Genomic DNA, 26325 nt, shown 5'->3' on the forward strand with positions numbered 1-26325 from the left:
ACTAACCCTCTTTGTCGTATCTAGGGTGGTTAGAAGAAGGCCTTCCTGATCACATGCAAGAAGTTAACAGGTAGGAGAGGTTCGAATGCTTTGACATCAAGAACTTCAGACTACGTCTAAGTTCCATATTGAAAGCTTCGATCTGGACATGCACAGTCAGTCCCGTCTGAACTAAAGTCAGGAGACCGACCAGTTGACCAATCAGACGAACAAGGACAGCAAGGCTGTACCCTGAAGACCATAAGGCACTATTCTTCGCTGAAGGATGAGTGTCTGGACTGCCTGGGCGAATCAATCTAAGCAAACCTTGGGGGGTGTATCAACGCAACCCAACGTCGTCAGCGAATCAACTCCTGACTCGAGCTTCTGGTGCCAGGAGAAAGGAGCAAGGAGCAAAAAGGCGATTCAGTCCCGAAGGAAGAATGCCTGACAGTCCAACCTGGTCTCATGTTACACGATCATCGGGGGTGTATAAACGCCAACCGACTTCCGTCAACAAGAAAGTCAGGGCTACTATATGTCGCCTGATCTCGCACGAGTGTCTGACTCCGAGAAAACAGGTGAGACAAAAAGTAGATGGTGAGCGAGTTTCGAGATTCCACAGAACTCAAAGATCGTGAAGGGCTTTGTTGTTTGACAGACGCAAATCTCTGAGCCCAAAGGCCGTCAACAGCATATTTGCGGGGTAAAATTCGTATTCTTTTTCAATAAGTTGTGACTGCCAGCTTATCCCATTCTTCAGACGGAAATGGAAGACGGTACAGGCAGTCCCCGGGTTACGACGGGGGTTCCGTTCTTGAGACGCGTCGTAAGCCGAAAATCGTCGTAAGCCGGAACGACGCTTGGAAATATGTCTTAAACTAATAAAAAGTTATATAAAAACCTTACTTGTAATCCTTGGTTACACTACATGTTGTTTCCTGTAGTTTTATTACAACCTGGAGTTATTTTCATAAAAGAATGCTGGTTCTTGAAGGTAAAAAACTATTGTAATCCTCTGTGACACTACATTCTTGAAGTTTTATGTACAACCTGGAGTGATTTTGCCAAAATCTTGAGGGCTACAAGAACAGCTGATTACTATTTACGTATCATATAGACAATAATTAAAGTAAACGATCTTTAATAGGCTTCTAATATTAGTATCAACAAAACATTTCCTGCTATGAGTCAGAGGCCGTTTAATGAAACGCAACACTTCTCTGTCCTATCTGTTCAGAAAATAAATGTTACGTCAATCCCCGAGACGGTGACCATTGTTGCCAAGCGTCTCTCTCTCTCTCTCTCTCTCTCTGATCAAATTAGTACTGGATAATGTCTCTCTTTGGATACTTCGATTTTGCCAAATCTTGAAGGCTACAAGAAACAGTTGATTACTATTTACGTATCATGTAGACTAATTGAAGTAAACTTATCCTTAAACTAGGCCTTATAGTTAGTATCAACAAAACATTTACTGGCATGAGTCAGAGGCCGTTTAAACCGAAACGAACACTTCTCTGTCCTTAACTCGGAGCGTCGGAAGACACCTCTCTCTCTCTCTCTCTCTCTCTCTCTCATCTCTCTCTCTCTCTCTCTCTCTCTCATTTGTAATCTAACCAGAAACTTCGTTTGTTATTATTACTGGAAACAAGCAATGATTTTTTTCATTATTTGTGCTTTTGGACTGTTATATGTAAACTTTGCGCACCGCAAGCTAGTATGTATTCATTCACTCGGAAACTAGTTCCGCATATGAGGCGTCACTAAAAAACATAGAAAAATAAGACATAAAAAGTGTCGAAAATCATCATAACCTCAAATTTTTGTTGTAATCTAACCAGAAACTTATTTTTATTAATATACTGTGCTAAACTATAAAGGATTTTTATCATAGTATGAGTTTTTTAAAAGCGTCGTTAACTCGGAGCGTCGGAAGCGTCAGCGTCGTAACCTCGGAACAAGCGTCGTAACCCAGGACGGATTTTTCCATTGAATATTTAAGAAAAAGCGTCGTAACCTCGGAACGTCGTAAGCCGGAACCGTCGTAACCCGGGGACCGCCTGTAATCTTATTCCTGTCAACATCTCGATAGTCTGAACGTAGTCAGACTCAGAGCGGAGAGGTTATAGGTACCTTTCGAGTTAGAGTAGACCGACTCTCTCGGAAAAGGTCCTTGGAAAGTGAACTAGGAAGGATGTGACCTCTGTGAATCCAGGATCCTGAAGGCCAACATGGGGCGATCAGCGTCATGGTCGCTCCGTGACGTCATAAATCCTCTTACTACATTTCCTAAGCGATTGAAAAAGGGGAAAAGAGACTAAACATCCAACCCCGTTCAATATCATAGGATGGCGTTTAATGGTACCGATCCCGGATCGAGAATAGGGGAGCAGAGAAGAAGAAGCTTCTTCGTCCTCAACATATCGAAGAGAAGAATGAAAGGGCGTCCCTAAAGTCTCCACAACTCTCAACTTACTTCTAAAGAAAGATTCCACTTGGAAGTCAATAGTTGCTGCCTTCGATCGAGACGATTCGTACGGACTTTTGCAATCCTGTAACGAACCTCTAGAGGATCGTTACATTCTACGCCTGTTGTTATAATAGGCTCTTTCTCGTAAACTCGAACAGGGACCAAGAAAAGATACTTCTTAAGATATGAGAGAGCTGTGGAATATCAGAGTTGATCTGGACCACTGGTTCCAAAAACTCATTTCGAGGACTGGAGGGACGACCGAATTGCTTTTACTTCTTTCAGATTAAGATCCAGGACATCTGAAACCCTATCCAAATGTCCGGCACCTTCTTTCTATCACCTCAGGTGATAGACGCACTGAGAGATGTTCAGAATGAGATGTTCAGAATCATTCCTAGATCTTGAATAATATTTCAGTTTCCCGGTAGGAAAAAAACTGTGGAGGTCTGAATTGCAGTCTATTCGGGGAAACAAACTTCTTCAGGAAGGAAATGGTCCCCAGCAAGCTCATCCATTCCCTCCCCGAGTATGCTTACTTCCCTAATAAGGCTGCGCTTTGCCTAAGCAGGAGAGCATATAAAAGTGCAATGTTGCAGTAGACTCGTAGTTCTATACCGTGCGGTAACGAGCACCGAAAGGATTAAGAGATAACTCTGTTGAACATAGTAAGGCAAAACGAATGCAACGTTTATTCATTCACGTAAGAAATCCCCTCAATCTTAGGCTAAAGTCCGTGATTGTAGGACAGAGATACAGTTAGTCAGTCAATCCCGCAGGAGAGACGTAACCGCCAGCACAGAGATACGGTTAGTCAGTCAATCCCGCAGGAGAGAGAGACGTAACCTACCGCGCATGACAGCGCACGATCTGTTACTGGCTCGGTTGGACTGGAGGAGTAGGACAGACACAGCAGCAGCCAGCAGCTAACGAACGTCGTCTCATAACTTATGTCTGGGTTGCCAGCTACCCTATTCTACGAAGAAATAGGTCCGTTATTTTCTGAGCAGAAAGAGACTCTCAAGCTGGTATATTTAAGCAAAACAGAAAACGCTAAATATATAGATGCGTTTGTGTCGTCAGAACACTACCATACAACGGTAAAAGATAAATCGGAAACTCCTGGAAGGCTGCAGGGAGTAACGATTAAATGTCCTAAAATAATAGACAATAGACCTCTCGGTTGCCATCCGAAGAGGTAACTACAGCAAGCGTATGACTTGAACCAACCAGTAGTAAAATAACGCAAGGCAAAATATGATATTATATCACAATAAAGTTTGTTCATACTTACCTGGCAGACATATATATAGCTGAATTCGGAAATACAGCTACATACATATCTGACAGGCAAGTTTCATGAACAAAACTTAGAGAATCGAAGCAGACAGCTCAAGCTTCTTATGTTATTGGACATAAGCGTTCATTGACGTAGTCTACAAGTCTATTTCTTGTACGAGTCTGCAAATGACGAATGAGAGCTCTTCCGAATCTTGTCAATAAGAGCTTATTCGCTTACGCAATATCAAGTTAATGAGATGTTTGTCAATGAGAACTAACCCATTTACGGGACAAAGAGATATTTTGTCAATAAGGGGATACCCACTTACTTGACAAAACAATAGTATATTGTCAATGGGGGAAAGTCACTGAATTGACAAAACGTAATCCAGGATATCGAGCATTTTATTTTTCCAATTCCCGTCTCAAACGAGGAAGGGGCAAGAATCCTGTTAAGAGACTGGGCTTACGGCAGGTAGAACGACGATGTTCAATTCGGCAGCGTAGTCCCGACTAGAAACTAACAAAATCTATCATCTGAAAAACCCTTTCAGATGGGCTAAAAAGCTTGCAAAATTATCCTGGGAAGAGGAAGAAACTCTCCAACCAGCTTCCTCTCCCGTATCACAACTAATGCCTGCTAAAGCTTAAAATTTATTGGCAGTATGGCAAAGGAAGTCCTGTCTTGCGCTTTCCTGAAGAGCGTCCTTTTGATGAGTGCCTTTGCAAGAATCCTACTGAACGTTGCCGAGAGTCCTGACGTGCAGGACGTCGAGCCTTTACATAACCCGTAACTGCCTTATCGCAAAGTCTTGACTGCGGTAGAGAAAAAGAGATCTTCCCTTGAGCTTTCCTTAACTCCATCCACCTTTGCGAAAAGCATTATAATATTGACAGAGATTTCTTGAATTCACGAAACCCGAGGTCTTGCTGGGTTTCGAAGACAAAGTTGTCTGTTCACTTTAAGCTTCCTCCGAAGCACTGCTTACTTCACATTCTTGAGGCTCAAATCTTAAACAAGAGCTTGAAGAGTTCAACAGAAACGTTCAGCCAGGAGACAAACATGGCGTGCGCTCGGCGTCCACTGGCGAGGACGCTCGGCGTCCTGGCGCGCGCTCGGCGTCCACTGGCGCGCACCTGGCGTCCATCCGAGCGTCCCGTTCAAGCCGAGCGTCAAAAGAAGCGTGCAGAAAACCGTCACGCTCCTGACAGGCGTCAAAACAAGCGAGAGAAACTGCCTTCTTTTTCATATTTCTCGGTGGAAAGACGTACAAGTGATCAGGCGACGTTCGCCTTTTTACTTCTCACTGAAACGCATAACGAGAGAGAGGGGATGTGAAGCGTCCTCTTCTATAAAGCTTCTATTTAGAGGGCGCGAGTCCTTCCGAGAGCTCCAACCCCTGCACGGGGAGGACGCCTCGGAGGACGAGAAGCAATCCTTCGAGATTCGTGGACGTGCACGATCTTCCGCAGCCTGGGAAGCGTCAACAGGTCCTACCGAAGGGACGCCAGATCAATGTGGGTTCCCCGTAACCCTCCTTCGGCTTTCGACATGCCCTCTCCCTGGTCCTGGGAGTCCGACAGAGGTCCAGGCCTAGAGGCGTTATGGGGCGGATCTAACGTTCCCTACTGACGAGAGAGAGGACGTGAAGCGTCCTCTTCTCTAAAGCTTCTTAGAGGGCGCGAGTCCTTCCGAGAGCTCCAACCCTTGCGCGGGGAGGACGCCTCGGAGGACGAGAAGCAATCCTTCAGGATTCGTGCACGTGCACGCACTTTGGCAGTCTGGGGATTTTCATCAGAAACTGCCAAAGGCACGCCAGATCGGTGGGGGTTCCTCGTAACCCTCCTTCGGCTTTCGACATGCTCTTTCCCCGGGTCCTGGGAGTCATGCAGAGGTCCCGGCCTAGAGGCGAAATAAGGCCGATCTGACGCACCCTCCACTACACAAGGGGCACTGTCACTGCACTTAGCCACTTCACTATTGCTCTCTAAAGCAAGCACTTTCGATTCTAAGTTACGAATCGAAAGAGTATAAGAGAAAGGGCAATAACCTCTACAGACACTGTTTTAGGGCCCGAAGGCAACATTACAGGGTTAGGAGTAACAATAACAGAAGTAGCACTCTTCACAACAATGAAGGAGAGCGATCACCTCTCGCAGACATATTCATAACCCGTAGGCCATACTATAGGGTTAGGCAAAATAAAGTCTACAGGAAGGTTAGCAGGTTCACTACCCTGACTTTTGTTTACTGATTAATTGCGTACATACGAATCAAACTTTTTCCTTACGGAATTAGACATGTTTACTGATTAATTACGTACATACGAATCATACGTCTTCCTTACGGAATTAGACAAAGTCTCACACTCCTTACATGACAAATCTCAAGAAAGAAGCAAGACCCATACCCTCGTGCATACCAAGTGCGGATCTACCGAAGCTTTCGGTAGCCACCCTACCCTCTTTGCAGACAACACCCTCTAAAACTAGCCTAACTAGATTCAGATATCTTATGCAAAAATGAATCAAATTCAAATCAATTTAAGATAGCGTATGGCTAGCCACAAATCCAAGTAAATAAATTAAAAGACAATTAGCATACTTAGCGGCAATGAAGTTTCCAAAATCCTAAGCCGGAGGTACTGAAAACAGGTGTTTTCAGCACCGGCGACAGAAAAATTATGAATAGAAAATGGGAATGGTTCCTGATACCGGCCTCCCAGCGGTGGGAATGGGTACTAACCACCTGGCCGACCACTGCGTGTGTCGGAAGTTTTTTTAAATTCTGTCGGACTTCAGAAAATATAGCTATATATATGTCTGACAGGTAAGTTTCATGAACAAAATGACAATTTGTCGAAAATTGCATTTTTCCTAACTATACAAACCTGAGGTCCTTTAACAATAGGAAGTAGCTAGCGGCAGCTGGAACGGTCATAAGCTTCAAACAAGGGAGAACGGTAGTTAACTGCTTGTCCGACAGTGCGAGCGCCGCGCGCCTGGGAGGTTAAGAATCACTTTTGCTTTAGGCCCATGCAAAAAAACGCAGAGTGAGAGGTGGCATGAGGTGGGACTATATGTAAAGGACCTCAGGTTTGTATAGTTAGGAAAAATGCAATTTTCGACAAATTGTCATTTGTTCCGATACGTAATACAAACCCTCGGTCCTTTAACAATAGGAAGACTCACTTCTTGGTGGGAGGAATCTGAGTCTTTTGTGAACAGACTGGCGTTTGCCCAACCTTGGAATGCCTCTCTGGTCGTAAGAGCAAGGGAGGGACCCAAGCCTCTGTCCGATTGATCGAGGTGTGCACCGCAGGATCAATGGTCAGACCTCTGGACCGAGTACTAAGAGAGAGGCAAGCGTATCTCTTCGTACCAGCAAGCAAGAACTTGTTCCTGTTTGCAAGAGGCAACATAAAGTTATGGGTTTGTCTCTTGTTGGCTTCCACTCCCCACCCCCACCCCCTTGTTGGGGGAAGTGGTGGATAATTGCTCCCATCCCTAGTGAAAGGGATAGGATGGGGCTCTGTTGAGTAGCTCACCTGCATCTCGTCCTTATCCAGCCGGGTGACGACCGTATTCCTCTAACCACAGGTAGAGGGGGAGAAAAAGATGGGAAGAGGAGCCAGTCACACTCTCATCCATTCTTACAGTCACACCAGGACTCGATGCTGTTCAGCCTGCGAGGGTCTGGGTTCGCTACACGTTGAGCAGCCACCACGGGTCCCAAGGAAAAAGATCCAAGGACCTGTGGGCAATATCCCGAAGGTAGGAGGAGGTGCATGTGGTCTGGTTGGACCAGACCCCTGCCTTCAGTACCTGCGCCACGGAAAAGTTCTTGCGGACAAAGCAGCATCTCCTTCGCATCGAGGTGGTGAAGTCCATTAGGGGAGATTGTGAAGGACTCAAACCGATCATCAGGGACCGAAGGGTTCTGAGTCTTCGCTACGAAGTTCGGTACGAAATCGAGCGTCACGGATCCCCATCCCCTGGATGCTTGACTTCGCAGGAAAAGTCATGCAGTTCCCTCAGAGGAAAAGAAGGGAATAGTCGCATGACCTATCCCTCTTCTCGACTTCGGTGATGTCCAGTACCCATGCTGGTCTATCCGTCTGCAGCGAAGTGTCTCGCATTCTCCTATCCCCATGCAGCGAAGTTCTTCTTCTCGGTAGTGGATAGGACACCGACACTCCGTGGTGGGTGTCGATGGTATGGGTACTGGGACAAGCTATTAGGACGTAGTAATGATTGATCTGGAACAACCGAACTAAGTCCACAGCGTAGTTTGTAACTGACTCGGGCGCTCTGACAGCTGCCGACTGACTGGTTCGGTAGTGAGGCAAGTTGTCCAAGCATCCGAGTAAGTCACGTGACCTTTGCCCCTTAAAGGGTTATGCCAAGAGACCAAACAAATAGTGTATTTGTTTGTCACCGATGCCGGACGGCGAGGTGATGATTCTCTTAAGGCATGTGCCCAACAGGCGAAAGTCAATTGCCTTCTAGAGACCGAGGTCCCTGAAGGCAAGACATTCTCACAATAGTTGAATCTCAGCTAAGGAGAAACAACACTGTGCCGTGAAGACGAAGGTAGACATTGAATGCAACCTATGTCTTCACAGCCGAATCGAGAGAAGGATTCTCAAGATTCTGAACCTGTGCTTACAAATGACTGAAAACGCTAACCGCTATTTCATTGCTGTCCGGTAAAGAGTCGTAGTTGCAATGAAAGCGGGGCGTTTTTCAGTAATGAAAACACAGGGGAGTACCGCCTGAAGAACTGCTTCTCATGGGCTGAACATTTGGAAGCAGAGCTGGCAGGTCGGGGAGTAGGCGATGTCTTCCGATACATCTGTTAATTCAGGGTGAACAATGAACAATTGCACACCTACGAATATGAGATATTTTGAAGACAAACTCAGATATCTGCAAAAATCATTCGCATTATCGCAGTGCGATGCAGCGGGAGACTAGTACAGACTTCTGTTACCGTGCGGTAAACAGAAAGATGAAAGAGTCCAAGAGATATCTCTGTTGAAAATTCTCGCAATGTCGAAGGCGATGAAATCGAGTGTCACGGCAGTAGATGGTCATTCATGTATGCGAGAATCCCCGTTAATCAGAGACCTAAGTCCGTGATTATTGGGCAGAGATACGGTTTGGTAGTCAATCAATGCAGGGGAGAGAGACATAAACGACAGTGCATCTCGGAGAGCCACCTGATACTGAGTTGCCTCGGGTAGTTCAATACGTAGTAGCTCTCGCTGACTCATCATCCTGAGTTGCCAGGTAATCCATTCCACGAAGGAATGCATTCGGCTAGAACCATTGAGCATAAAGAAAAGATATGCTCAAGCAATTATATTTAAACGAAACGGATTTCGGTAAATACAAAAGCTGAGTATACCATAATTAACTAAAAGCAAAACTGGTAACTCCTGGGAGGTTGCAGGCAGCCCCGAGTTGCAGTTTAATTAATTAATCGTCTTGGTCACAATCCGTAGAGTTAACTACTGTATGTGCCTACACCCCGGACCAATCGACTGCTTAACAGAATCATGTCGCGAGGGTAATACGTATACGTAGTATATTTGTAGGATTCTGTACAACGACCTCCATCCTAAATTCTTTTCCCTTCGAGAAATGAAAATAAGGATTGGAGATCGATCGCCTTCGATCTCTAATCAAGAGAGTGAAGGAGAAGTCTTCCCCGAAGGAAAGCTTCAATGGTGAACAGAATACCGAAGACGATAGTTCAAGCCAAACTGGATGTTCCCGTCCGTTCTTCTCTATTCCAGGATTGATACTGTGAGATATCTTCCTTCAGCGGCAGTCTTCTTCCAAACGCTAGAAATTCCAGGAATTCGAGCATTCGGCGAGGTTCCCGATTATCGTAGTAACAATTATCGGGAATTCTCGTCTAGCTCACTTTGGACCATGGTTTCGCCTACGTGTTTGGAGATCGTAAAAACTTTGAACACTGAGTGCTAGAAATTCTGCAGAATTCTAAGTACTCGGCGAAACCCCCACCAAATTCGTTAAACAATTATCAGTTGGTGGTCCTCTCGATTCCCGTAGAAATCGGGGATGGGGAAGGATCCATCCTCAACGACCGGGGCTTACGTCAGGTAGGACCCGAAGGTCCCCCTGGTAGCGCAGTCCCCAGCGTGGGATCCTACAGCCCTCCCCTTTCCCTCGTAGCCGTAAGGAGAGAGGGAATGGGTAAGGAATTGGATACTCGCTCGCCTTCCCAGCAGAACTAGCAGCTGGAGAAGAGAAGGAGAAGCCATCACCTTGCGGCAATGTCCTCTCAGAGTCTGGAAAAACGTATCGTCAGAAAACGTTTCCCCCCCTCAAGGAGGGTTACGAACTTGCACTGTAGGCAAGGATCTGCCGCCACTGTCAACGTTGTCTGGGTGGGGCTGATCGACACCTGACAGGAGAGAGCTGATACCGTCCTCCGACTCATTCCAGTCCTCGTCGAGGTCAAAACCTCTCAGTAGGACCGAGGGGAGGGGGGGGAGCACTGCAATACTCTGTAGAAACACCGCTGTCACAGTAGAGGAGGTGGAATTAGCTTGTTCGACCGGCTAGACCTGAGCGAGCCATCTTGTCCGGAGACGAGAGGCTCTACCTGGTCCAGAACCGAGTCGAGAAGCTCTGATCGCGGCAAGCCCACCATCAGTCTGGGTTCCCTTCTTCGGGCTCCAGAACGACTTGAGCCGTGACGCGGGCTCTGCAGGTGGGAGCGGCGATGTTTCCCCGAGGTCGTTGTGCTGACGAATCAGCGCAATAACCTCAGTACAGTTCCTCTGGATCTTGGAAGTCACAGCATCTTGCAGAGTAGGACCGTCAAGCCCCTTGAACAAGAGCATATTCCGAGAAACTCCCCCTTAAGGAGGGGGAACTGCAATAGACCCCTCTCGGATTCCTCCTGCCACTTGCGCATACGTCCTGGTCGGTCCGAAGATCGTACCTGGTACTTACGGCGTCATGACGGGATCATGCGGGGCATGCCCCTCACGATCACCCCGCTGTGCCTCACTCTTCCCGGTGCAAACCGAGGAAGTTGCAGGCACGGGAGAGGAAGACATGACGCTCCTCTTTTGCTCTCTGGCAGAACCAGCGGGCTTGGAGGGCTGCAGGCGATCACCAACTTGCAGGCCTAGTCGAGCCGTTTCCCTGGGAAAAACGGCTGGACTGAGAACAGCAGCCCCGATCTCGTGTGCAGAGGAGCTGCCACTGGTCACCCTGTCCGCCCGGTCCCTGTGGGAGCGGTGGTCAGGAGACCTGCAGAGACCAATGTCGCGGTGAGACCGGTGCGTGTCCTCGCGGCGCGTCATACCGCTGGTACCAGCTGAGGCTGGCACAAACGATCGGGGGGGGCGGACCTCTTCCCAGCCTCAGCCCGTGGCTGGTCAGGGACAGTCACGTCTACCCGGGTTACCAGCTGGTCGCTGCGAGAGCGGCCGCTGGCATGGCGAGAGTCACCTGAGCGGCTCTCACTAGCTTCTGCTCCCTGTCGCGGTCCTGGCGCTGAGCGAACTCTGGCGCCAAAACTTAGACTGTACGGTCTCCCGCAGGAGATCGTGAGCCGGAACCTGGCGTAGCGGCAGCGCCACTAACCCCAGGCGAGAAAGTACCGGTGTTATCCGGTACCTCTCTGGTCCCCGCCTTCTTCTTCCTTGAGGAAGGAGAGATGGGCCCTGTTCCCGAAAAAGCAGGAGGACCGGCAGAAGAACCCCCCCTTGGGACGGGCCCTTAGAAATTCCCGAAGGAGCCTTCTTAGGGGGGAAACCCGGGTTACCAGCTGGTCGCTGCGAGAGCGGCCGCTGGCCTGGCGAGAGTCACCTGAGCAGCTCTCACCAGCCTTCTGCTCCCTGCCCTGGTCCTGGCGCCGAGCGAACTCTGGCACCAAAACTTTGGCTGTACGGTCTCCCGCAGGACATCGTACACTCGGAACCTCTCGCGAACGAGAGACCGAGCTGGAACCTGGCGTAGCGGCAGCGCCACTAACCCCAGGCAAGAAAGTACCGGTGTTATCCGGTACCTCTCTGGTCCCCGCCTTCTTCTTCCTTGAGGAAGGAGATTGACGGGCCCTGTTCCCGAAAGAGCAGGAGGACCAGCAGAAGAACCCCTCCATGGGACGGGCCCTTTGAAGTTCCTGAAGGAGCCTTCTTAGGGGGGAAACCCGGGTTACCAGCTGGTCGCTGCGAGAGCGGCCGCTGGCCTGGCGAGTGTCACCTGAGCAGCTCTCACCAGCCTTCTGCTCCATGCCGCGGTCTTGGTGCTGAGCGAACTGCCTCATGCCGCGGTCTTGGTGCTGAGCGAACTCTGGCGCCAGAACTTTGGCTGCACGGTCTCCCGCGGGAGACTGTACACTCAGAATCTCTTGCGAACGACAGACCGAGCCGGAACCTGGCGTAGCGGCAGCGCCACTAACACCAGGCGAGGAAGTACCGGTGGTAGCCGGTACCCCTCTGGTCCCCGTCTTCTTCTTCCTTGTGGAAGGGGAGACGGGCCCTGTTCCCGAAGGAGCAGGAGGACCAGCAGAAGGACCCCCTGTCCCTCCAGTGGGACGGGCCCTTAGAAGTTCCCGAAGGAGCCTTCTTATGGGGGGAGGAGGCAGCCTTAGAAGTCGAAGGGGAAGAGGCGACAGCAGACGATGAAGAAGACGACGACGACACCTTCCTCTTCTTCTTCTTCGTCTGCTCACGCAGGACAGGCGTTAGATCCTCCATCCAGGACGGAGCCGGGGCAATTGCCGAAGCAACACGGCCCGGCTGCACCTGTCCGGAAGGACCTGAGTCTGGGGCAGCAGCACCGTGGGCAGGAACTACGTGGGCAGGAGCGGGAACAGCAGGAGCGGCGGGCCAGCAGCAGGAACAGCGGTAGCGGCAGGTACGGCAGGCAAGTCAGGTAACCCAGGAGGCTTAGCTTCAGCCATCAACATCCTGGGTACCGGTGGCAGGTCCAGGGGAGAGCTTTTCGGGCAGCGGAAGTCTGGGGTCGGCAGCACAAAGAACCCAGGTGGAGGCGACACACCCCTCCTTGGTACGGCAGCGATCGGCCTTGCACAGCGGCTGTCGGCGTCACCGTCATCACATGCGGGGAATGCACAAGGTGAGGAGGGGCGGCGTACCCTGGGGTAGAGATTGTTGTTGTTGTGGTGGTCACCGCTCCATGGGTGACTGCCCCTGACCCCGCCAGATGCTGAATCAACCCCTGGACACTAGGGACGCCCTGCAGACCCAAGGACGCCCACACCTGTCCAAGGTCACTCGTTCTGCGGACGCAACGAAAGGGTGATTAATAGAGGGGTGGGGGGCCCTCGTGGGGGGGGGGGGGGGGGGGGGGGGGGAGCCCCACCCCGAACGAACGGGAGACCCTGAATACAATTGTACGTCGGGGCAGCGAGAGCCCTCCTCCACGCTCGACAGGTCAGGCGAGGAGAAGGACCCGGATACTCCCCCCCCCCCCCCCCCACCCCCCCCCCCCCCCCCGAAGGGGGGAAGGTGCCATTCGTGGGAGTGCGGGGGGGGGGGGGGGGGGGGGGCGGGGGGGGGGGGGGGGGGGGCAGGAAAGAAGACAAAGAATGGTTACCAAGGGAGTCGCGAGAGCTTTCCGACAACTTCTTGGCAGGCCTTCGCTTCCCCTGCCCCCGCACAGCATCCACTGCACCTACACTAATAACGTTACGGCGCGAGAGCAAACGTGCCTCGGCACCGAGCGCAAAGTATAAAGATTAATTCCTGGTATGAGCGGGAACTAATCCATAATGAATATTGATGCAATGAAATAATATATAAAAGTGAAACAGAATACTGCACTTGCGATTCACTTTCACACAACATAAAAGGGGAAGGATCAATTCCCGGGTAAGAGCGGAAAACTTGATCCATAATCAAATAATATATGAAAATGAAAAAGAATACTGCTCTTCCGTTCACTTCATACAAATTAAAGCTCGTGCCGCGAGCATTCGCGCCCTCGGCCCCGAGCGCACAGGGCAACAAATATTAAATGAAAAAGAGTACTGTACTTACAAGTTCACTTTCACAATTTCACCAGAAATAAACGACACGGCACGAGTGCGCTCCCGCCCTCGGCACGAGAACATATTCATGAGGATCAACTTCAGGAAAGAGCGGAGGAAACCGCTGCATCTACGGTGATAGCTCCATTCTTGACCCATAATTTATTAATTAATGAAAATGAAAACAGAGTACTTAAAATTTAAAATTTCATTTTTCAAACCAAACAAACCAGTAGTGGAAACACAATATAAACAAAGCATACGACGATGAAGCGGGCAGAGAGCGATGACGAACACGTCCTCCACACACGCGGCCGAAAGCAAAAGTGATTCTTTACCTCCTAGGCGCGCGCACTGTTGGACAAACAGTTAACTACCATTCTCCCTTGTTTGAAGCTTACGACCGTTCCAGCTGCCGCTAGCTACTTCCTATAGTTAAAGGACCGAGGGTTTGTATTACGTATCGGAACAAACACAATACTCGCGCATAACGTGAAGCATATCACCGTATGCATGAAAGGGAACCAACGTGCTGTGCTCCTGAGGGACTGATGATAACGAAAAAGGCCCTATAATAGGCTAATAACGTAAGATCAAACTGTAAAAAACAAAGCCTCAGTATACGTCAGGAGCGAGACGGGCCCTATAATAGGCTAATAACGTAAGGACAAACCGTAAAAAACAAGGCTCTCAGTATTCGTCAAGCGAGAATGACGATAAAGAATACGAAAACCGTAGCCTATACAGTAAAGTGCTAAACGGTGAATAAAACACACTGCGAGATAAAATCTGATATAATCGCGCACGCCGCCAACTATGCATCCAAAATGGCGGATCATAAGAGCGTCATCCCCGGCTCCCAAGAACAAGAAACTTAAAATAAGGGCCAAATATGGATGCATCGTTGCCCCAACGTGTTCAAAAACGATAAATTTAATACTCAACTTGGATGAAGAAGCTTCTTGATCAAGGGAGGACATGATGCTTCGCAAAAAACACTTCCTGGAGACAGCGAAAACGGCGCGTGCAGACATGAAGAGTGCTATTTCAGGAATGAGGGTTTCTGGCAGAGGTAGTAGTAGCGAGCGGAAGGTAGACGTTGTAACGGCACCTCTCTAGAGGAGGATTTTGAGAGAGAAGACTTCTATTTGGCAAAGTATCTGTGGTAGTGGCTTCCACTCGCCCCTGTGCTATACTGACACCCTATAAAGGTGAGCAAGCTAGAGGTAGTAACGCCAGCATTCCATATGGCTTTTTTCTCTGGTATATTTAGCATTTATTTATACCTAGAAATGAGTGCTACAGGGACATTTCACTGGCCGACACAGGTCGTGCCCAGAAAACGTTACATATGTACGCTAACATTGTTCAAAGGAGTGCTGGGAAGGCTGGGAAAGATGTTGGATCCTTTGCGATTATGAACAGCACCTCAAGTCGGTGGACACCATATTGGATTTCAAAAATGCCTTGAAAACTTATTTTACGGAGACCTCACATGCCTATTTTAGTTCGTATGGCGCTTTCATATATCACATTATGTTGACGAAACTTCAATCTTTTGAATGGTATGCTTAAAGACATAATTGTATTCTTGTTTCACCAATTAAATATCAAGTGAATAAGGCTGATCCACACGATGACAATGGATCCACTGCTGTGTTCCCAGCCAATAGTTAGCCTAGATCTAAGGTAAATTACAGGTTGATTACAGTCAACCAACAAAAAAGGGTAAATTGTTGATAAGCTACCAAAAAACTATATGAAACTGTTATTTCCAAAGAAATAGGTTATCCACCACAGGATGATAACCTAATAGGTAGAGAAAATTACCTATAAAGGAAACAACCGACTGGACTAGCTGAGCCACTTTCTACCGCGTTTCAAGCCACCCTCCGAAAAAGTACTTTAACACGTCCTGACACCGGAGATGGTCATCAGTCATGAGTTGTTGGTGGTGAGAGCAGGAGCTCGAGACCTCTACTCTCCTTTTGAAGTACGTATTTTCTCCAAAGTAAGAAATTAAGGCCATATTTTAAGATTAAACAGAGGGTAATGAAAAGTCTGGCCCTCCGCAGTGCACACTCCCTCCATGACGCTTTCAAAATTTGTACTCACAACTATGAATATTTCGAAGATTGATGCCATCTTGATGTTTGCGGAGTCGCTTGTGTCAACAAACTTCCCATTTCCTGTGCTAAATCTGCTCACCATTGACACTGCGGCACTTTCATCACAACAGTCGTAAACAACTTCCAACCACTACTTTTTTAAGGAAACTACGATTTTTGGTAGAAGAAGAAGCGAACACCAGATAATTATTTAAATAAATAGTTAAATGGCAGTAAAGGTCATGAATTGCATAAATATTTTTACATATTCATGATTATTAATTTGGAAATATTAATTGTTGAAAAAGTAACTAGATTCCGGACTCAAATATCAACAGTTTTGCTTGTGAATGGTACCTACGGCATTCTTTCTGCTATTCAATTGTTTATCAGTGTTGCCAATTATTATGCGTTTACCCTCCAAACTGGGTATACGACTTACACAAAACTGGGAAAATAAGTGAAATTAGCGTATCTATTTGTAGTATATATACATATTACAGCAATTTTATCATTATTGCATTACTATGACAACTAGAATTCATGGAAACAGTTTGTAAATGCATCAGCGTATGTGTGAAGCTCCACTAGATTGGCAACGATGATCAGTTCGCCGTCATCTGCTTGTATGTAATTCAGAAATATCTGTAATTTTTCGGGGTTAATTTGGTTGCAAAAAAGGGATAATAGATATGAATTAAATAAACATTTTGAAGTAACAAAGTAAAGTTAAACTAAATAATGAGTTAGTAACCAATTAAGGGAATAAAGCTTTGCACCTCATAAACCATGTACTCGTGTGCTGCCCATAACTGTGTTTGTGGAGTGAGCACTTAGGAATCAGGAACCGCATCGTAGTTCAAGTGCAATTTGGATTGAATTAAGACTAAAATGTGTATAATTACAATCAAATAAGCATTGTGGAGTTTCAGTTGTGACGGCAGTGTGGATAAAAAAAAAAAAAAAAAAACAAAACCACCGATTACAAGGTAAAAATGAATTTCAGTTCAAACCATGACCCCAGGAATAAGAAGTTTCATACTTTCACTAATATAGGCAACAAAATGACAATTTGTCTAAAATTGCATTTTTCCTAACTATACAAACCTGAGGTCCTTTTACAATAGGAAGGTACTAGCGGCAGCTGGATAGGTCGTAAGCTTTCGAAACAAGGGGTTCGGTAGTTAACTGCTTGTCCGACAGGCGCGCTGCGCGCGACTGGGAGGTAAACAAATCACTTTTGCGTTTTGGCCCAAGCAAAAAACTGCAGAGTGAGGGGTGGCATGAGGTGGGGCTATGTGTAAAAGGACCTCAGGTTTGTTATAGTTAGGAAAAATGCAATTTTAGACAAATTGTCATTTGTTCCGACACGGCATACAAACCTTCGGTCCTTTTACAATAGGAAGACTCACTTCTTGGTGGGTGGAATCTGAGTCTTTTGTGAACAGACTGGTGTTCGCCCAACCTTGGAAGCCTCCCTGGTCGTAAGAGCGAGGGAGGGATCCAAGCCTCTGTCCGATTGATCGGGGTGTGCACCGCAGGATCAATGGTCAGACCTCTGGACCGAGTACTAAAGAGAGAGGCAAGCGTATCTCTTCGTACCAGCAATGTAAGAACTTGTTCCTGTACAGGAGCAAAGTTAAAGTCATGGTTTTGACTCTTGTAGGCATCCACTTCCCCCCCTTGTAGAAGGAAGTGGTGGATATTCTGCTCCCATCCCTCGTGAAAGGGATAGGATGGGGCTCTGTCATATAGCTCACCGGCATCTCGTCCTTATCCAGCAGGGTGATGACCGTATCCCTCTACCGGACAGGTAGAGGGGGAGAAAAAGATAGAAAGAGAAGCCAGTCACTTTCTCATCACTATCTATTCATACAGTCACACCAGGACTCGATGCTGTTCAGCCTGCTAGGGTCTGGTTAGCTAGACGACGTGTTGAGCAGCCACCACGGGTCCTAAGGAAACCGATCCAAGGACCTATGGGCAATATCCAAGAGGTATAAGGAAGTTGCGGTGGTCTGGTTGTACCAGACCCCTGCCTTCCATACCTGCGCCACGGAGAAGTTCTTACGAAACGCCAACGAGGGGCCAATACTTCTGACTTCGTGAGTTCTCGGACGGGACGTACGGATGTCGTCACTACCATCAGCCTCATACGCCCTCCTGAAGACCTCACACAGCCAGGACGAAAGAGTGTTCTTGATACTTCTTTCTTGTTGACCCCGTTGCTAACGAAGAGGCTTCGACACTCAGGCCCGAGGTGTCGAGTTCTCTTCAGATAGCGCCGTAGCGTCCTCCCAGGACAAAGCAGCATCTCATCCACATCATTATCTGCATGACGCTCCCGTACTCTCTTCGCCGATGCCAGGTCCAGCAAGACGAGGGTCATTTGAGTTCCCTGGGTTGGCAAGACCTTTGGAAGCTGCTCCTAAGCAAGGAGATCTCGAACGAGTTCGAGATGTCCAATCCCGTCAGTTTCAGGACGAGCGACAAGGCGGCTCTGTATCCTTTGACTGTGGGAACTTAGAGGAGCTTCCTCGGCGAAGAAAAAAGCGAGGAAATCCGCTACCTGCTGAAGAGTGGCTCTGAGAGAGATAGGCCCCGTCTACGACACCAACCACCGAAGACGGCCAACTTCTCCTGGTACACAGCTGCAGAGGACTGACGGACGTTTCCAGCCATCTCTGTTGCTGCGCTACTAAAAAAAGCTTCTCGTTCGCAAGAGAAGGTGGATAACAGCCAGCCGTGAAGACGTAGGGACTGGACTGCTCGGTGGTACCGCTCGACGTGGCTGGCCGGAGAAGGTTGTGCCAAATGGGGAATCTCTCTCGGTTCTCTTGCGAGAAGAGCCAGCAGGTCCGGATACCAAATGGCCTGTGGCCATTTGGAAGCCATCAGGATCATCCTGAGATTCGGGATGAACCATGCTCGACTGATCACCTTGCGAATCAGGCTGAACGGGGGAAAGGCATAGGCGAAGAGGTTGCCCACGGGTGTTGAAGAGCGTCCTCTGCAGTTGCCCATGGATCCGGCACGGCCGAGAAGAAACACCTGAGCTTCCTGATGTGCCGGATGGCGAACAGATTCTCGACTGGTCGCCCCCACAGGTCGAAGAGCCTTTCCGCCACGTCCTGGTGTAGAGACCATTCGGTCCTTATCACCTGATCCCGACGGCTGAGCGTGTCTGCTACTACTATTCCTTCCCTGGAATGTAGTGTGCCGACAGCTCTATTGAGTGTGCCTCGGCCCACTCGTGCACCTGCCGAGTCAACTGATACAACGGGAAGAGACACAGGCCCCCCCTGTTTGTTGACGTAAGCCACCACCGTGGTGTTGTCGTACATCAACACCACTGAGTGTCCCATCAAGCGGTCCTGGAACTCTTGGAGAGCGAGGAACGCTGCCTTTAGTTCCAGTACATTGATGTGAAGGTGCTTGTCGTTCTCGTACCACACTCCTGAAGTCCGCAACTCTTCCAGGTGTGCACCCCATCCCTCGGTCGATGCGTCTGAGAGAGCAGCTGCATGTCCGGGGGGGAAGATGAGCGCGGAGGCACTCCTCTTAAGGGGTTCCTGTCGTCCAGTCACCTGGCTAGGTCCTGCCTCACCTCCTGTGTCAGTGACCATGGAAGGCTTGGGGGATCCGTCGCCTGTGACCAACTCTCCTTTGGTCTCCCTGAAGAGACCGCAGGTGAAGACGCCCGTTAGGGACTGGCTTCCCGAGACGACAGGTGTCCGATCACGACTTGCCATTGCTGAGCTCCCTGTTCCTGCCGAGACAGGAACTGGTTGGCTGCCTCCCTGAATCTGCTACCGTGTCGATCAGCATACCCAGGTACTTCATCTCTGCTTGTTGCTCGAGATCGGACTTTTCGAAGTTCAGAACGATCCCCCGATCGCGACAGAACTCGAGCAGTCGATCCCTGTCCTGTAGTAACTGCGAGCGGTAGCTCGCCAGGACTAACCAATCGTCGAGATACCCCATCAGACATATCCTGTGCGAATGGCCCCAAGCAGACAGCAGAGTGAAACACTTGCGTGAACACCTGTGGGGGGCGGTTGAGAGACCGAAGCAACGTGGCCTGAGCTGGAACCCCGTCCCGTCGAGGATGAAGTGGAGGTACTTTCCGAAGACTGATGAATGGGTATTTGTAGATACGCATCCTTCAAGTCCACTGAAAGCATGAAATCGTTCTCCCTGATAGAGTCGAGCACTGAGCGTGCCGTTCTCCATCGTGAACCGGGTCTGGCGAACCAACCGGTTCGGGGGGAGAGAGATCTATCACTGGGCGCCCAGCCTGTCGTAGACTTTTCCACCAGGAAGAGTCGGCTGTAAAGCCCGGTGACTGATCCGTACCGATTTCTACAGTTCTCTGCTCAGCATGGTCTTGATTCTCCTGTCTCAATGCTACGTCCTTCGATGCCCCTGGAACGTACGCCTGCTGTTGGACCGGGGTCCCAATGGCTGGCCAGGCACCCCCCCACTTCCGGCAGCAGGTGAGGGGGAACGCTGTCCTTCCACTGTGAACGTCGTCTGGTTGGGGCTGATCGAGACCTGACAGGAGAGAGCCGATACCGCTCGACTCATTCCAGTCCTCGTCTCGAGGTCGAAAACCTCAGGAGGACCGAAGGGAATATATAAATACGATGTCCGAAGACACGTAGAAACGCCTCTGTCGCAGTAGAGGAGGTGAAGGAGCTTGTTCGACCGTCCAGAACCGAGAGAGCCTTCTTGTCCGGAGACGAGAGGACTACCTGGCTCAACCAGTCGGCAAGCTCCGATCGCGGCAGACACCCACCGTCGATTTGGATTCCCTCTCGGCGGGCCCAAAACGACTCGAGCCGAGACGTGGCTCTGCTGGCTGGGAGGCGGCGATTCCTTCCCCGAGGTCATTGAGCGGGACGAATCAGCGCCGAACCTCGGCAAAGTTTCCTCTTGGATCTCGGAAGTCACAGCATCTTGCAGAGTGGGACCGTTAAGCCCTTTCGAACAAGAGCATATTCCGAGAACCTTCCTCTAAGAAGGGGGAACAGCGACAGCCCTCTCGGTCTTCCCCATCCACTTGCGCATACGTCCTGGCCGGTCCAAGAACCGTGCCTGGTACGTAGGGCGCGGGTGTGGTGGGATCATGAGGGGCGCCCCCCACCCTCACGATCACTCCTCAATACCTCGCTCCTCCCGGTGTAACCCGAGGAGGTTGAAGGTACAGGTACGGGAGCAGCAGACCTGGACGCTCCCTCTTTGCTCGCTGGCATAACCAGCAGGCTTTGAGGGCTGCAGGCGATCGTCAACCCCCGCGGGGTGGCGATCGAGCTGCAGGCCTGGTCGAACCGTCTCGCTGTGGAGAACGGCTGGACTGAGCACAGCGGCCCCGATCTCGAGTGTCAGAAGAGCTGGTGCTGGTTGCCTGTACCCGGTCGCTTTCTTGTGAGAGCGACGGTCAGGCGACCTGCAGGCCCTCCACTGTCGCAGTGAGACCGGTGCTTGTCCTCACGGCACGTCACGTCGCTGGTTCCAGCCGTGGCTGGCACCGGCGAACGGGGCGGAGGACCTCTTCCAGCCTCAGCCCGTGGTCAGTCGTGGACCGTCACGTCCGGGTAGCCAGCTGTTCACCGCGAGAGAGTGAGAGCTGGGTCTGGTGAGAGTCGCATGAGCGGCTGTCACCAGTCTTATCTTGCCGCCCCGTGCCGTGAACCTGACGCTGAGCGGGACTCAGATGTCTGGTTCCTGGCTGCACGGTCGCGTGGTAGGCGACCGTACACTCGGTACCTGGTACCGCGATACGAGAGGCCGAGACGGACCCTGATGCAGTGGCAGAACCACTGACACCAGGCGAGGAGGAAGTACCGGTGTTAGCCGGTACCCCTCTGGTCCCCGTAGTCTTCTTCCTTGCGGAAGAAGAGACGGGCCCCGCTCCCGAAGGAGCAGGAGGACCAGCGGAAGGAACCTCCCGTCCCACCGAGGTGAGACGGGTGGGTCCCGAGAAGCTCCCGAGGAAGCTTCTTAGGAGGGGGAGGAGGCGACCTTCTTCTTCCTCGGCTGTAAAGCCTTAGAAGTCGAACGAAGAAATGAGGCGGCCGACGACGATGAAGAAGATGAAGACGACGACCACGACACCCTTCCTCTTCTTCTTCGTCAGCTTCCTCAGGACAGACGTAAGATCTGCTATCCAGGGCGGAGCCGGGGCTGCTGTAGCCGAAGCCACAGGGCCCGGACGCACCTGTTACAGACAGACCAAAGTCTGGGGTAGTACCACCCACGAACAGGGACGACATCAGCAGGTATGGGCATCTCAGGAATAGCAGGCACGGCCAGCACAGCATCGGTAGGAACAGCCAGCAGCAAGCAAGCAACGGCAGAACAGCCAGCGCAGCAACGGCAGGGACAGCCAGCGCAGCAGCTGCATGGACAGTCAGCCCAGAATCGGCAGGTTACGGCAGGCAGCACGGAAACACAGGAAGTGGAGCAGCAGCCAGCAACATCCTGGTACCGGCGGCAGGTCCAGGGGCGAGCTCTAGGACATCTTGAAGTGTGGTCGCTGCAGCGCGGCAACCACGAGCGGGCGGCGGCACGCCCCCCTTCTCGGTACGTGGGGCGAACGGCACTTCACAGCGGCTGTAGGCAAAGACTGTTACCACGTGAGGCGAGTACACCAGGTGAGGAGGGACGTCGTCACTGGTTGCGTGGTCACCACTCCATGGAGTGACCGCAGTAGGCCCCAGACATAGAAACCGCAGCCCCTGGACACCAGCACGCCCTGCAATTGGAAAGGACGCCCATACCTCAACCAATCCGGTCGGACGCTCCGTGGCAGTAGCACCTGCGGAGGAATAATAGTAATAGCGATTAATGTATGGGGGGGAAATCCCCTCGTGCGGGGGGTTTGATCCCCCCTCCCGAACGAGTGGAAGACCCCTAATACCATTGTACATCGGGCACCGAGCGCCCTCCCCCGCGCTCGACGGATCGGTGCGAGGAGAAGAACGCCGATAACCTCCCCCCCCCCCAAGGGGAAGAGCCATCTGTGGGAACTGAGCGTGGGGGGATCTCGTTCCCCACCCCCGCACAGTTACCCATGTACCCCAACAATATAATAGAGCCCGAGAGCAATCGTGCCATCGGCAACGAATACAAGGCATAAGGATCAATTCCCTGACTGAGCGGAACTGAACCAAATAATATTGATGCAATCAATAATAAGGAACAAAATGAAAATGCATCTTGCAAAACGATTCACTTCACAATGAATAAGGGCTCGGATCGAGCGCATTTGCGCCCTCGGTACCGAGCGCAAGGGTGAAAGGTTTCATTCCTTACCTTTATGGATCAAGGTTTCTGGAAACCTTGATCCACAAAGAATTGATGCAATCAACAAATATATGAAAATGAAAAGACTACTGCGCTTGCGATTTCACTTCATACAAATAAAAAGGGGAAGGATCAATTCCCGTGAATAGCGGAACATTGATCCCAGTCAACAATGCAATCTCAATAAAAAAAAATGAAAATGAAAAAGAACTGCACTTGCGATTTCACTTCATTCAAAATAAAAAGGGGGAAGGATCAATCTCCGGGTAAGCTCGGAACCTGATCCAAAATGAGTATTGCTACAATAAAAAATAATATATGAAAATGAAAAAGAATACTGTACTTGCGATTCCACTTTCATACTGAATAAGTTTCCGTGCCGAGCGCATTCGTTCGGCGACGGGCATACAGGTCAAAAAAAATATAAATGAAAAGAGCACTTACTTACGATTTTCATCTACAACATTTCCAACCCAATATACGCTCGGAGCGAGCGCTCCCGCCCTCGGCACCGAGCATACACAATACGAGGATCATTCTGGGAAAATGAATTCCCACAATTACGCCCTTCAGTCCCGGCACTCGGGTAATCGGAGGGCGTTGTGAAACCAAGATCCTTTAATTCACAATTGAATTCAATGAAATGATTGTACTTACAATTCAGTTTCACTAGATACATAGAAAAAGAAAAACACAATCATGCGAAAGCAAACGACGATGAAGCGGGCGAGAGAGCGATGAAACACGTCCACACGCCAGCAGGCCGAAAGCAAAAGTGGTTTGTTTACCTCCCAGTCGCGCGCGCGCACCTGTCGACAAGCAGTAACTACCGAACCCCTTGTTCGAAAGCTTACGACCTATCCAGCTGCCGCTAGTACCTTCCTATTGTAAAAGGACCGAAGGTTTGTATGCCGTGTCGGAACAAATGTTTTATTGTGCTGATTACAACTGCAACTCTGAGTAAGATCAATAAACGTTACATAGGGTAAAACACCGCATGGACTGGCCCAACTCACCGACTATCACGGCTGGCCACCCTCCGAAAAAGTACTTTTAAACACGTCCTGACACCGGAGATGGTCATCAGTCACGAGTTGTTGTTGGTGAGTGAAGGAGCTCCTTCTCTCACCAACAACAACTCGTGACTGATGATCATCTCCGGTGTCAGGACGCGTTAAAAGTACTTTGTCGGAGGGTGGCCAGCCGTGATAGTCGGTGAGTTGGGCCAGTCGACGCGATGTTTTACCCTATGTAACGTCTCTTGATCTTACTCAAGATTGCAGTTGTGATCAGCACAATAAAACAACATTTTGTTGCCTGGGACCGGCCAGCCACACGATCGCCGCCATATTGGATTTCAAAACTGCCTTGAAAACATACCTAATTCACGAAGAGCGTCTCATGCTTATTTTAGTTTGTATGGGGGGCTTTCATATAACACATTATATTGACGAAACTTCATATTTTTTAATGGTACGCTTAGTTGTAATTGTATTCTTGTTTCACCAATTAAATATCGAGTGAATAAGAACTGGCCAGCGTGATAATGGTGGATCGTCCGTGATTGTTTACCCTACGCTAACATTGTTCAAATGAGTGCTGGGAAGGCTGGGAAAGATGGTGGCTTGGCTGTGGTTACGAACGACACCTCAAGCGGTTGCCGCCATATTGGACTCCTTGAAAACATATTTTACGAAGACCTTTCATATAGGGTAAAAAACCGCATGGTACAGGGGTGGACCATGTACGATCAATGTGTACAACCCCAAGAAAAGTACATTATAACGTGTCCTGACACCGGAGTAGAGGTCTTTAGCTCCGTTTCTCACCAACAACAAGTCGCGTCTGATGCTCATCTCCGATGTCAGGACGCGTTATAATGTACTTTTTTGGGGTTTGTACACATTGATCGTACATGGTCCACCCCTGTACCATGCGGTTTTTTACCCTATCACATTATGTTGACAAAACTTCAATCTTTTGAATGGTATGCTTAAAGATGTAATTGTATTCTTCTTTCACCAATTAAATATCGAGTAATTAAGGCTGAGCCATGCGATGACAATGGCTCCACTGTGGTGTCTCCCCCTAGGGCTAGAGGAGCACCTACAGATTCGCGGGCCCATACGACCGCCGACCTAAATCGGCGGAAGAACACCAAAACCAATATGGCGGCGATACCAAAACAACAACAAACAAAGTAGGGAGCGACTACATACCCGCAACGATCGATTTAGGTGTGCTGTCAGTAAGGCCGTGGCGGAATGGCGCTTCGCGCCTTATCCGCATATTTAAAGATTCTTGGCAAGCACGGCATGTTCTGGCAAGAGGGAATGTTGCGCTGCGTGCGCTAGCCACAGGGGTTACAGTAAGGCTACTTACCGTGGTGGATGGATTTGGATGTCGCGCAGCCCGGGAAACTGGCATGGGAATCTGTAAACTACCCGGGCTAGCTAGCCTATTACCCAAGTACTAGCTACTCTAGTGTGGTGTAGCATTCTGGGGAGTGGCGCCTTTAAATGTCCTTAAACAATAGGTAACAATAACGATACAGCTACCAAAATTTTTGCCTAATGAGCTACCTAGTACCTAGGGTAAAAAACCGCATGGTACAGGGGTGGACCATGTACGATCAATGTGTACAACCCCAAGAAAAGAACATTATAACGCGTCATGACACTGGAGTAGAGGTCTTTAGCTCCGTTTCTCACCAACAACAAGTCGCGTCTGATGCCCATCTCCGATGTCAGGACGCGTTATAATGTACTTTTTTGGGGGTTGTACACATTGATCATACATGGTCCACCCCTGTACCATGCGGTTTTTTACCCTAGGTACTAGGTATAGGGTAGTAGCTAGGTAGGGTTAGCCTAGCCTACTTTGACAAGTCATTCAGCAATGACTCTCCGTGGGAATCCTACTGGTACCAGTAGCTAACTCGTCTAATCTGCTACAATGTAAACCACGGGTAGAATGCAGAATGAGGGGTCACAATTTACTGGGGGGGGGGGTCTGGATCCCAGGTCAAGTTTAGGCATAGCGTCCTAGGTTAGGTAAGGTAAATAGCCTATTCGCATGACTAGGTCAGGTTCTCTCAGAAATGCCTACTGTAGCTAGGTACTCACTGCATTCACTTC

The 26325-nt window shown here is 49.6% G+C and overlaps 1 protein-coding gene across 2 annotated transcripts in view; it reads right to left on the reverse strand.

The window, feature by feature from the left end:
* Positions 1-26325, reverse strand: part of LOC135200302 (glycine--tRNA ligase-like) — a 674105-nt gene that overhangs the window by 647418 nt on the left and 362 nt on the right. The gene's annotated exons all lie outside the window — the stretch shown is intronic.

The sequence above is a fragment of the Macrobrachium nipponense genome, chromosome 23 (genome assembly GCF_015104395.2).
Source record: "Macrobrachium nipponense isolate FS-2020 chromosome 23, ASM1510439v2, whole genome shotgun sequence".
Classification (NCBI taxonomy): Eukaryota; Metazoa; Arthropoda; class Malacostraca; order Decapoda; family Palaemonidae; genus Macrobrachium; species Macrobrachium nipponense.